Raw genomic sequence first — 10,002 nt, forward strand, 5'->3', positions numbered from 1 at the left:
CATGTAAGCACACGGCACGCGGAAGTAGGGGGAGGGGGGGGGGGGACAGCCGGTCACAACTTGAGCGTGGTCTGCTTTGTTTTCCTTCCGAGAGTGTATTGTGTAGGCGCCCAGGGCGGAAGAGGGGGCCCCAAAACGAGGGTGTCTCGATGTGCGGGAGGGGAGAGCGGAGAGAAGCGCACGCACATCTAGGCGCCCTACGGCTACGAGCACCTGTTTCTATTCACCCCAGCACACCACTTGCACTTGCCGATCTGCGCCCTGCCTCTGGGATTAGTGCATTTTCCTGGCGCATTTTCCCTGTTTACATGAGTGGGATGCACGAGAAAGTTGACATGTTGCGCTGCTCTCGCGTTCATGTAAACGGAGCTTATCAGCCGTCCTAGTGTTATGCGCCTTTCTTACAGTTGCACTGTAAAAACTAGCCGTCACTTTGACGGTCATCCTTTGGTCAATTTTCACGGGTCCGCGGCGTATTCCGAAAAGACCATTCCTTCGGCGTGGATCGGGGGTAGAGGGCAGAGCAACGAGGAGCACAAAAAAATAAACAAAATTCTCGGCCTTCTGATTAGCTCTTCTTCGCAAACGTCATACGACCGTTGACCTATCGCGATGCGGTCGCGTTTGGCGTCGCGCGGACTCTGCGTGTGAAGTAGGGTAGCATTTCTGGCCTCCTCGTGCCATCTTGGCGTCGTCGGTGTGCGCGGACCTTGTTTTTTTTCGTGTTCTGGCGCCATTTTGTTTTTCCGCGTTGGTGAGAAGACGGCGAGGCTTGGATTCATGGAAGCGGCTGCTGTCTCAAACCAAGTGCGCCTGATTACGGTAGGTGTACTGCATGTTTACTATATTTGCTTACATTTTCCTTTCGGAACGTGGTGTATGACACAAGCGCGGAGGGACTCGTTCGAGCCGTCGTGGCGTGCACACCGCGGCGGCCGGCGTACAGTACATACGTACAGGCGCGGCCATAAGTAAACGGAGCACGCTAGTGCGTTTGAAGTGCAATCACGTTTTCTCCATTGGTAATAAAGAAGCGTTGTTTGTCTACAAGAAAGCCCACCAACCTCCTCTACCAGCATGCGCGTACCACTGCTGGAAATTTTAATTAGGTGACGCGTGAAAAATATTCGAAGAGAATTGCGTGCTCCGTTTACTTTTGTCCGCGCCTGTACGTTTTTCGCCTCAAGCCCGTCGTGGATTCGTCGCGCGCTGTGTTCGCCCGCTTTCCTACACAAGGGTTACCATCGATGCAAACTTTCTTCTGTGCGTTCCCTGTGAGCCCGCTCCTTCCTAACGCGAGAGGTGGCCTTGTATGCTTCAACACTCAGGTGAAGGGAACACGCGAGCCGATCGCGCGCTTGTGGCTGTTGTAAACAACGCGCTGTCGTGCTTTTGCGCGGTCTGCTAGACTGCTGGTCGCGCGGCTGGTAAGATGTGATGTGACAGCTATTACCCCATTGTGCTCCTTCGGTGCGTATTTGGCTTTCGAATTAAATCGTCCTCACTGTTTTAAAACTCTTACTGTTCCAAAAGTATAGCACGCACGCATCGTATTGCTCAAGACGTGGCCTGCCTCCAGTTTTTAGAACAGCCGCAGGGGCTCGATCGGCCCGCATCGCGATGATCCCGCGTGTTCGCTGCCGTATTGCTTCAACCTGCATTAGGTGCGTTCGCCTTTTCCTTCGTTTTTTTGCGGGGACATCTCGAGCACGCCTGTATCGTTTACTTTCGCGCTCTGCCGCGCCTATTTCGTCTGTCCGGAACTGTCCTGCAGCTCTTCGGTCGGCTGTACTCGCCCCGGCTCCTAACGCTGCAGCCGTGCGAGGCGGTGGCGGTCGGCCCGCTGGTTGTTTTATGTTCCTGCTGCACTGGCCGTAGTTTGACGTGATAACTCCGAGGTCCGCTGTGCCTGCAGCAAGCTGTGATAGCTTCGTGCAAGCGGGCCCCGATTTTCTAGAACGAGCATCTTGCTAGGAATACATATTCGAAAGCAAAAGATCAGCCCAGACCGAGAGCCTTCGCTGCCCTGTAACCTTAAGGGTGAACCGAGTATAATCTCTGATGTCTTTCCTATGGCACCAAGCTTGCCGTATGCATAGTTTGTGTTAGTCTTGAAATTACACAGCAAAACTTTTGACTCAATAGTATTACGTGCTAGTAATTTTGTTCCCATGCAGGCTCAGGTATGGTCGACATCCACCTACTTGCCCTTGCAGTCGACAGAGAGGAGTGGACAAGTCTAGACAAGGCAGTGGGACTCCTTCTTGGAGCCTTTCTTGGTTTCAACATCTGTGATCCACCCGGCAGCCCTCTCACTATGGAACGTTTGCAGAGGTAAATGAGTGTGAAATAATTAGAAGGACCTTTTCTATAAAGGTTGGGATTTCAGGACCAGTAAAATATTTATTCAAATAATATGCGTGACTTAAAATCGAGTACTTCTTCGAACGAAGAAGCTTAGGTGATTATTTTGAAACGAATTCAAGCGCACAACAACACGCACACAAGAGAGGAAAGACACAGGATAGCGCCTGTCCTGTGTCTTTCCTCTCTTGTGTGCGTGTTGTTGTGCGCTTGAATTCGTTTCAAAATAAGCTATGCACCATCTAGCCCAAACAGAAGTTTTGTTAAAGCTTAGGTGACCTCTGGTCAGCTTCCTTGGCTTTGTGGGTTCTTATAGGGTGCTGCAATACAAGGTGCAGGACTGAAATCTTTTCTTTCAGGGATTTATGGTTTATGCACTAGTGAGTAATCTCATAACTTGGCAGCCCTTAGCACAGCAAGCTGGCACTATTCATATCGTGCATCATCGCTTACAGCTTGAAACTTGGGAAAAACCCACCTAGGCACAAATGATTTCACGACACAAGAAAGAGACGAGGAGACAATGGACAAGCGCCAAGTTCCAACTATTTTTTGCTCGAAAAAAAAACAACAACATACATTTATAGTCTCAGGTAACGCCCACATTTACACACCACGTGCCTTATCGCAGCCCTAACTTATCGCCTAGCACGAACATTATTGCTAAGAAAATCGTACTCAGCCGCATACAACCTAACTGAAGTGTCACTCACGCACAAGGCTGCCTTTTTCTTTATGTGAAAGGCTTCCAATAAAAGCCTCGCCTGCTTGAATTTGCTTTTGCCCACAATCCTCGCCTTTTCCAGTCGAGGTGCACACTTGCACGTGTTAACGTGGCTCACCAAAGTGGCGTATTTGTCTTTGTTATTTACTACCTTTTTGTCATGTTCCCCAAGGCGTTTGTTGATGCACCTCCCCGTTTGCCCTATATAGGACATACCACAGGTCAGGGGTATCTCGTACACCACTCCTTCCGTGCAGCGTATAAAGGTGCGCTGATGTTTTATGCAGCACCCAGGGCGCTCAGTGCCACAAATCCGGGGTGTAAGTTTGCTCAACTTGTTTGGGGCTGAAAAAACAAGCGGTACCTTGTGCCTGTTAGCCACCTTCTTCAAATTGTGTGACAGTTTGTGCACATAAGGCATGACTTCAGGTTTTACCGCAGGGCCCCTTTCTTCAAGATTCTTTGGACTGGTGCAGCGTTTTGTCTTTTGGAGGAGGGTTTCAGCGACAGCAGTCAACACCACCGAGGGGAAGCCAGCAGCCAAAAGGCGTCCAATCTGATTTCTTAAGCTATCGTGCATTTGGTGCGGACAGGACTTCGAAAGCAAGGACTCAAAGCATAACGAGGCGATGGCGCGCTTCACAATTTTTGAATGCGCCGTATTGAAGGGCAGCAGTTCCTTGCTAGTACGAGGAAAATAACCCCAACATAAATGGTCCTCCCGGAACGCCAAGCTTAGGTCTAAAAATTGTAGTTTCCTCTCCCTTGGGAGCTCATGCGTAAAAACTAGGACACACCCTTTGAAGTTAAAAACACTTAAAATCCTGGACACATTAGCTTTAAAAGAATTGTAAAAACCAGTGGATAAAAGGATAAGAAAATTGTCAACATATCTAAAAATTTTAAAAACAGATCCTCCTACCAATAATTGTGCAAGTTCCTTGTCCAAAGCAACTAAAAAAATTTCACATAAAATAGGGGCGACACAGGAACCTATACATATGCCTTTTCTCTGTAAGTAGGGTTGCTCATTAAAAACGATAAAAGTGACCTTAAGATATTGCTCCAATAAATTCAAAAAGTTTTCCACAGACATACAAGCAGCATCCCGGAAGTCCATTTCCCCTGTACCTTCAACATACGAAAGAACAGACGCCAGTAGCTCAGCATGCGGGACGGAATAAAACAAATCTTCTATGTCTACAGCAAAGGCAGATCGAATTTCTGGATGCGTTTCAAAACAATGAACTACATCTATCGAGTTCTTTACCCGAAAAGGGTCGTCCAGTTTAAGAGAGTTAAGCTTGCTTTGCAAGAAACGGCTAACATTATGCTGCCACGAACCATTTTCGCTCACTATAGTGCGGAACGGAATGTCAGGTTTGTGGGTTTTAGCAGTAAAGAATACGGAAAGACAGTTCCGTTTGCTTTTCGCTATATCACTAGCGAGCTTCGGCAGATGGAGGTCCTTACAAAAGTTAATGAACCTGGTTTTAACTCTCACTGCTGCTTTTTTATTGGCTATAAAATTCTTGTCTACTGCTTGCAATGCTTTTTCATTGTAAAGTCCTTTTTTCATGACCACAAACCTGCCATCTTTGTCTGACTGAAGGAGACACAGCTCATTCCTATTAAAAAAAAGAGGGAACATGACTGAATCACGTTCCAGTCGACTGGTTACAGCCATCTTAACAGATTTTTTGAGGCAGTCCACTCCTTCCAACAAAGACCGTTCTTGGTTTTCTCCTTTTGCTTTCGCAGCAATGTTCCTGTTTGTGGCGAGCAGTTCATGGGCAGGCACATCCGGTTGAATGCCGTACTTTGGTCCTCTCTCAGGCACATCTAACAACCTGTCTGGGACATTTGCATCCCCTAACACCACCACGCGACTCGTGCTGTTGTCCTTTTTCTTGTTAACATCACCGAGCAGACCTTTTAGAACCTCCCTCCACTTGTCCTCTGTCCGCTGGGCAGCTTGCCGCTTGAAGAAAGCGTAGTTCTTCTCTGCAAGCCACTCTGGAAACTCACTGCGGCAGATGACATGTAGCCAGTCGTGAAAAAAAACGAACCTGGCGCCACAGTTCAGATCTAAGTATCTTGCCTACCCGCTTAACGTGTCCCCAAGAAGGCTTCACAGCACCAAATAGTAGACTTACATCGTGCGGAATAGTTCCTTTCCGAAGGCAGAAGTGTCTGTGTGTCTACTCTCCGTGCTACGCGCCAGCTTTTGGTGTGCTCCATTGTGAATGCCATGTGCCAAGCAAGACGCTACGCCTTCTGCCTTCGGAAAGGAACTATTCCGCACGATGTGCAACACGTGCACAGTGTTCCGCAACACGTGCAAGTGTGCACCTCGACTGGAAAAGGCGAGGATTGTGGGCAAAAGCAAATTCAAGCAGGCGAGGCTTTTATTGGAAGCCTTTCACATAAAGAAAAAGGCAGCCTTGTGCGTGAGTGACACTTCAGTTAGGTTGTATGCGGCGGAGTACGATTTTCTGAGCAGTAATGTTCGTGCTAGGCGATAAGTCAGGGCTGCGATAAGGCACTTGGTGTGTAAATGTGGGCGTTGCCTGAGACTATAAATTTTATGTTTTTTTTTTTCGAGCAAGAAATAGTTGGAAGTTGGCGCCTGTCCGTTGTCTCCTCATCTCTTTTTTTTCCCAAGTTTAAAGATGGAAAGCCTACTAGCCTGTCAACATGCCTTCCATCGCTTACAGCGTTTACCAAATTTGTTACACGTTATTCAGTGTTCTAGCAAAAAACCAGCAAAAACTGAGACACAGGTCGATGAGACGGTACACACACTACCGCCGAATTTACAGCTGATTTATTTTTGCAAGCGCATATGCAACTGAAACAAGCCCAGTCGTCATTCCATTCCTGATAAAAAGCGCCACTTTTTTTCTGTGATAAGGACAGAGAACCACTTATTCTTTTTTTATAATGTGTTAGAAGAGTTGCAAGCAGTTCTTGCTCATGCCTGACTTAACCCTGCTAATAATGTTTGTGCTGTGAAACAGGCTGGCATCTGCTACAGTCCTTCACATACAAAGCAAGGTTGCTACAGGTGCCTGCTTGCAACTTCTTGCCATGTTATCTGCGACGTTCATTCAGGCATTGCCGAGTCTGCCTGATGTATACTTTCCCACTCGACATATGGATTTAATACACAACCCTCATTACACACACTGTGAACTCCAATTAGTGGTTGCTCTTGCAGGCTGAAAACACAAACTGGATACCAAAATTTCGGACACTCTTTCAACCCATGGGAAATTTTATGGAAGTATGAGACAAGAAACACTGAGGTGATCCTGTTCTTCCATAAAATTTCCCATGGGCTGTAAAGAGCGTCCGAAAAATTTGGTATCAACATGGTGTTTTCAGCCCCTCATGAGCTATCTGGTCTTTTCACCCGCATCTCTGGCTGTGCAGAGAACAAGCATGCAAGACCAACCACCAAACGAGGTTCACAAAGTGTGTGGTGGGATTTGTGTATTCAACCCCATGTGCTGTGGGAAAGTATACATCGAGCAGGCTGGGCAATGCAGAATGAATGCCTCAGGAAACAAATTGCATGTGAGCACAGGGAGCAACCTGGCGTTGCATGTTAGGGACTGTAGCAAATGTTTACCACTGTTTCACCACACGAGCATTACTAGCAGACGGAAGTCCTTGCCGAGCGAGGACTGGTTGAAGCATTTTTAATAAAAAGAAAGAGCAATCCTGCATAAGCGAGCCATCTATCCTTATAATAGTGAAAGACTGCCGTTTTTTGCCTTGGATGGAAAGATGATTGAACTTGATTTTTTCATTTGCATCGGCGCTTGAGCGAGAAAATGGCTTCAAGTACATGGATGAGCCAAAAATGAATCATTTGTAAGTTTGCCAAAAGTGTGTGACTTCTTCTGGTCCTGTGTCACGGTTTTCAGGATATTGCAGAAAACACCTGGTATAATTGTTTATGTAATTCAAAATATCTTTGGTCATCTATGATGCTCACTTAGACTAGAAGCAAGTAATGCGTAACCCTATCAGTACATGTGTTGTACACCTTGTGATGGTCACAAGTGCTTCCTCCAGAGTGATGCATTGATCTGCCAGAGTTGTCCAGTTGAAAGGAATGTTTCTGATACCTTCCACTTCCAGACCTGCCCTCCTAAGACCGCCTAGATTGGTTTATGTGCCGTTGCCTGCTGATCAAAGCTTTGCCTTGAGGAAATGTGATGTGTACTCTCTTTGACAAATTCAAGTAGAGTGACTGTGTTGCTTTCAAGTGGTAAATGTAAAGGTAATGTCGTGTATATAGCATGAATGGTTGCATCAACAAAAGGATGATGCAATAAGGGAACAAGACAGTACACCTTTTGAACTACAGTGTAAAATATTTCCGCAAGGTGCGATATATTACAGCGGTGGACTGTCGTCGCAACTTGACAAAGCCCATGCCTTGCAAGCCACGTTAAAGAGTTAGAGTCAGGTTAAAATTCATTGTTGTGCATGACAGTTGAAGTGCAACACAGTTCATAAATGGAAGTTGGACAGATGCGTTATCTCCCTTTTATAGAAAAGAGAATTATGTTTTGATTTCATTTACAAGTATTTAATGATGGCAACAAATTCTAGCTTTAGTAAATAGTTTTTTATGTTCCCTTTAATTAACATGCTTTCACAGTTTTATTTTAATCGTTTGGAAACCTTATTGGAGCTGAAAATTCCCTTCGAACCTGCGGTGTGTAATAGAAGCTGCAGTCACTTGCCTTCTATTTATAGGCATCTATGATGCCACTTAGCAGGTGCAAGGTGGTCAACCGCAACGAGAAGTCAGTGTCAATGGATTGAGGCCCCTCTAGTGATTCTTTACTTGATTGTTTAGTTGTGTCAAGGTTTTGTATGTTGCCTTGATTTATGAGGCACGTAATAATATATCTGTTTACTATATTTTTTACCTGATGTCCTTCCTGACTCAGGTGCTCAGCTACTGATTCCAAGTGAGGGATCAAACACCATCCATAGTAGCTGCATTGCTCTGGAGGCTAAATGCAAAGAAGCACGTGTGCTAAGCGATGTCGGTGCCAAAATTAATCTGGAGCCCTTGAGTACAGCATTTCTCATTGGCAATTTCCTCGAATTAATTTTCTACATTTTTCTAAAATGATGGACATGATTTTTGTGTGTTTGGAAATAATGTCTATTTTCTTTGTTCACTTTTCCTGTGCAGATGCCATTTGCGAAAAACTGCATTTGATGCATCAGAGGCACAAGGTTTTATTCGCAGGTAGCTGCCCGGTTCATGTGATAGAGCGGGTGGAAGGAAGAGACGCTTTGCCGAAGTCTTCTCCCCCCTTCAACCAAGCACGCCACCTGCGAGTGCGGGGACAGCCCCCTGCACTGTGCCTGCATGTGTGCCTCCCAATCCCCTGGCCTCTTCCACTTCCCGAGGGCCCTCCCTCCCTACAGCCCCGGCCATCACCCATCCGACAGCACCTGCCACCACCCTTCCCAGCCCCTAACGATTAATTCTATTTGGACTTTTTCGTAAAATAAATGTTCTTTTCATGAATACTTTGGTTGTCTCATTTTATGAATATTTGCGTGGTTGCTTACGAGTGAACATTTGCATTAATGTTGCCCACTGAAGATAAAAATTAACATAGGCTTTACTGGTGAGTAGTAAATAGAAAAGGGCAGTGGCATGCCAATCTTTCAGCCACTGATGTGACAGGTTGTATGCGCTGTCATGAATGGAAAAGCCTGTGCTTAGTCTGCATTGACAGTGCCAAATGGCTGAACATATCAATCTTGGCATCAACAGTGGGATATAAATGGAGTATATGAAAGGAGTAGCTGGTTTTCAGTACATATTGGTATGGCCAAATGGCTATCCATGGGACTAATATTGGCATCAACAATGGGACATCAATGGAATAGCTGATATTCAGTACGTATTGGTAGTACCAGCATGGCTGAACATTGGACCGATACTTGCAGGACCAATGAAGTATGAGTGGATAGGCCAGTGATATGCCCATACTGGCAGTGCCAGAATGGCTGAACAATGGGACAATCTTGGTATGAAGTATGGGCCAAGGTTGGAAAATGTAGTAATGTGCTCCTATGCCAATGCCAGCCCAATATTGATGCCAATGTATTCCAACAATGAGCCATTGTTGGTACAATGCTGGCGTGCTGCCTGGGTTTTTGCGTGCCCCAAAACTAGAAAGAAGTAGCGACAGCGAACGAAAACTAATGTGAAGACCGCTAGGGAAGAAACTTTCCGTTCCGCTTCAAACCTTCGTGGGGCGAGCGCTCTTCAAACAACGGAGGCAGCGAAAGAAAAAGCCAGTCGACAAACCTTGCCCAAAAATTGTAGAAAGAAATGCCGTACAGGAGACGGGAGGCGAGTTTAATGGGGAGGGGGACAGCCGTCAACCTTACAATCCTACCAACAAAGAAACATCGCGGAAGACATGAGAGCGCAAAACGGCAACATGGACGTGTTGCCGTTGGCGCACACGTAGGCGCCGGCAAAGGGCGCGGCCGTGGGCAGTCTCGACAAAGCAACAATTGCATGCAAGCTTCCTCTGCCTGTGCGCTAGGCGCCGTTCTGATAGCTGGCGCCCAATCTGGATGTGCTGCCGCAATTGCGCCATGCTGTGCCAATTTTATTTCCGGCGCCAAGCTGCGCCAAAACGGCGAGCCAAATTTAGCCGAGTGTTATTGTCGGCTGGGCAACACTAGGCGCTTGCTACGAAACGGACGCAACCGCATTCGCATCGGCAGTCTGGTTCGCTTGTCGTTTGGTCCCTGCTCGTGGTGGTGGGCCCGGCTGTCACGAAAGGCTTGTACTGTACATTCATGAGTAAAAATAACTAATTTAACTATTATCTGGTTATATAACTTGAGCGCGGCCG

At 46.6% G+C, this 10,002-nt stretch overlaps 1 long non-coding RNA gene across 1 annotated transcript; it reads left to right on the forward strand.

The window, feature by feature from the left end:
- Positions 1-680: 680 nt before the first annotated feature.
- On the forward strand, positions 681-8,653 carry LOC149333513 (uncharacterized). Its single transcript, XR_016285313.1, has 3 exons — positions 681-822; positions 2,178-2,334; positions 8,310-8,653. It is a non-coding gene; the product is annotated as an uncharacterized LOC149333513 (long non-coding RNA).
- The last annotated feature ends 1,349 nt before the right edge of the window (positions 8,654-10,002 follow it).

This window comes from Amblyomma mixtum, chromosome 8 (genome assembly GCF_055824585.1).
Source record: "Amblyomma mixtum isolate Tamu chromosome 8, ASM5582458v1, whole genome shotgun sequence".
NCBI lineage: Eukaryota > Metazoa > Arthropoda > Arachnida > Ixodida > Ixodidae > Amblyomma > Amblyomma mixtum.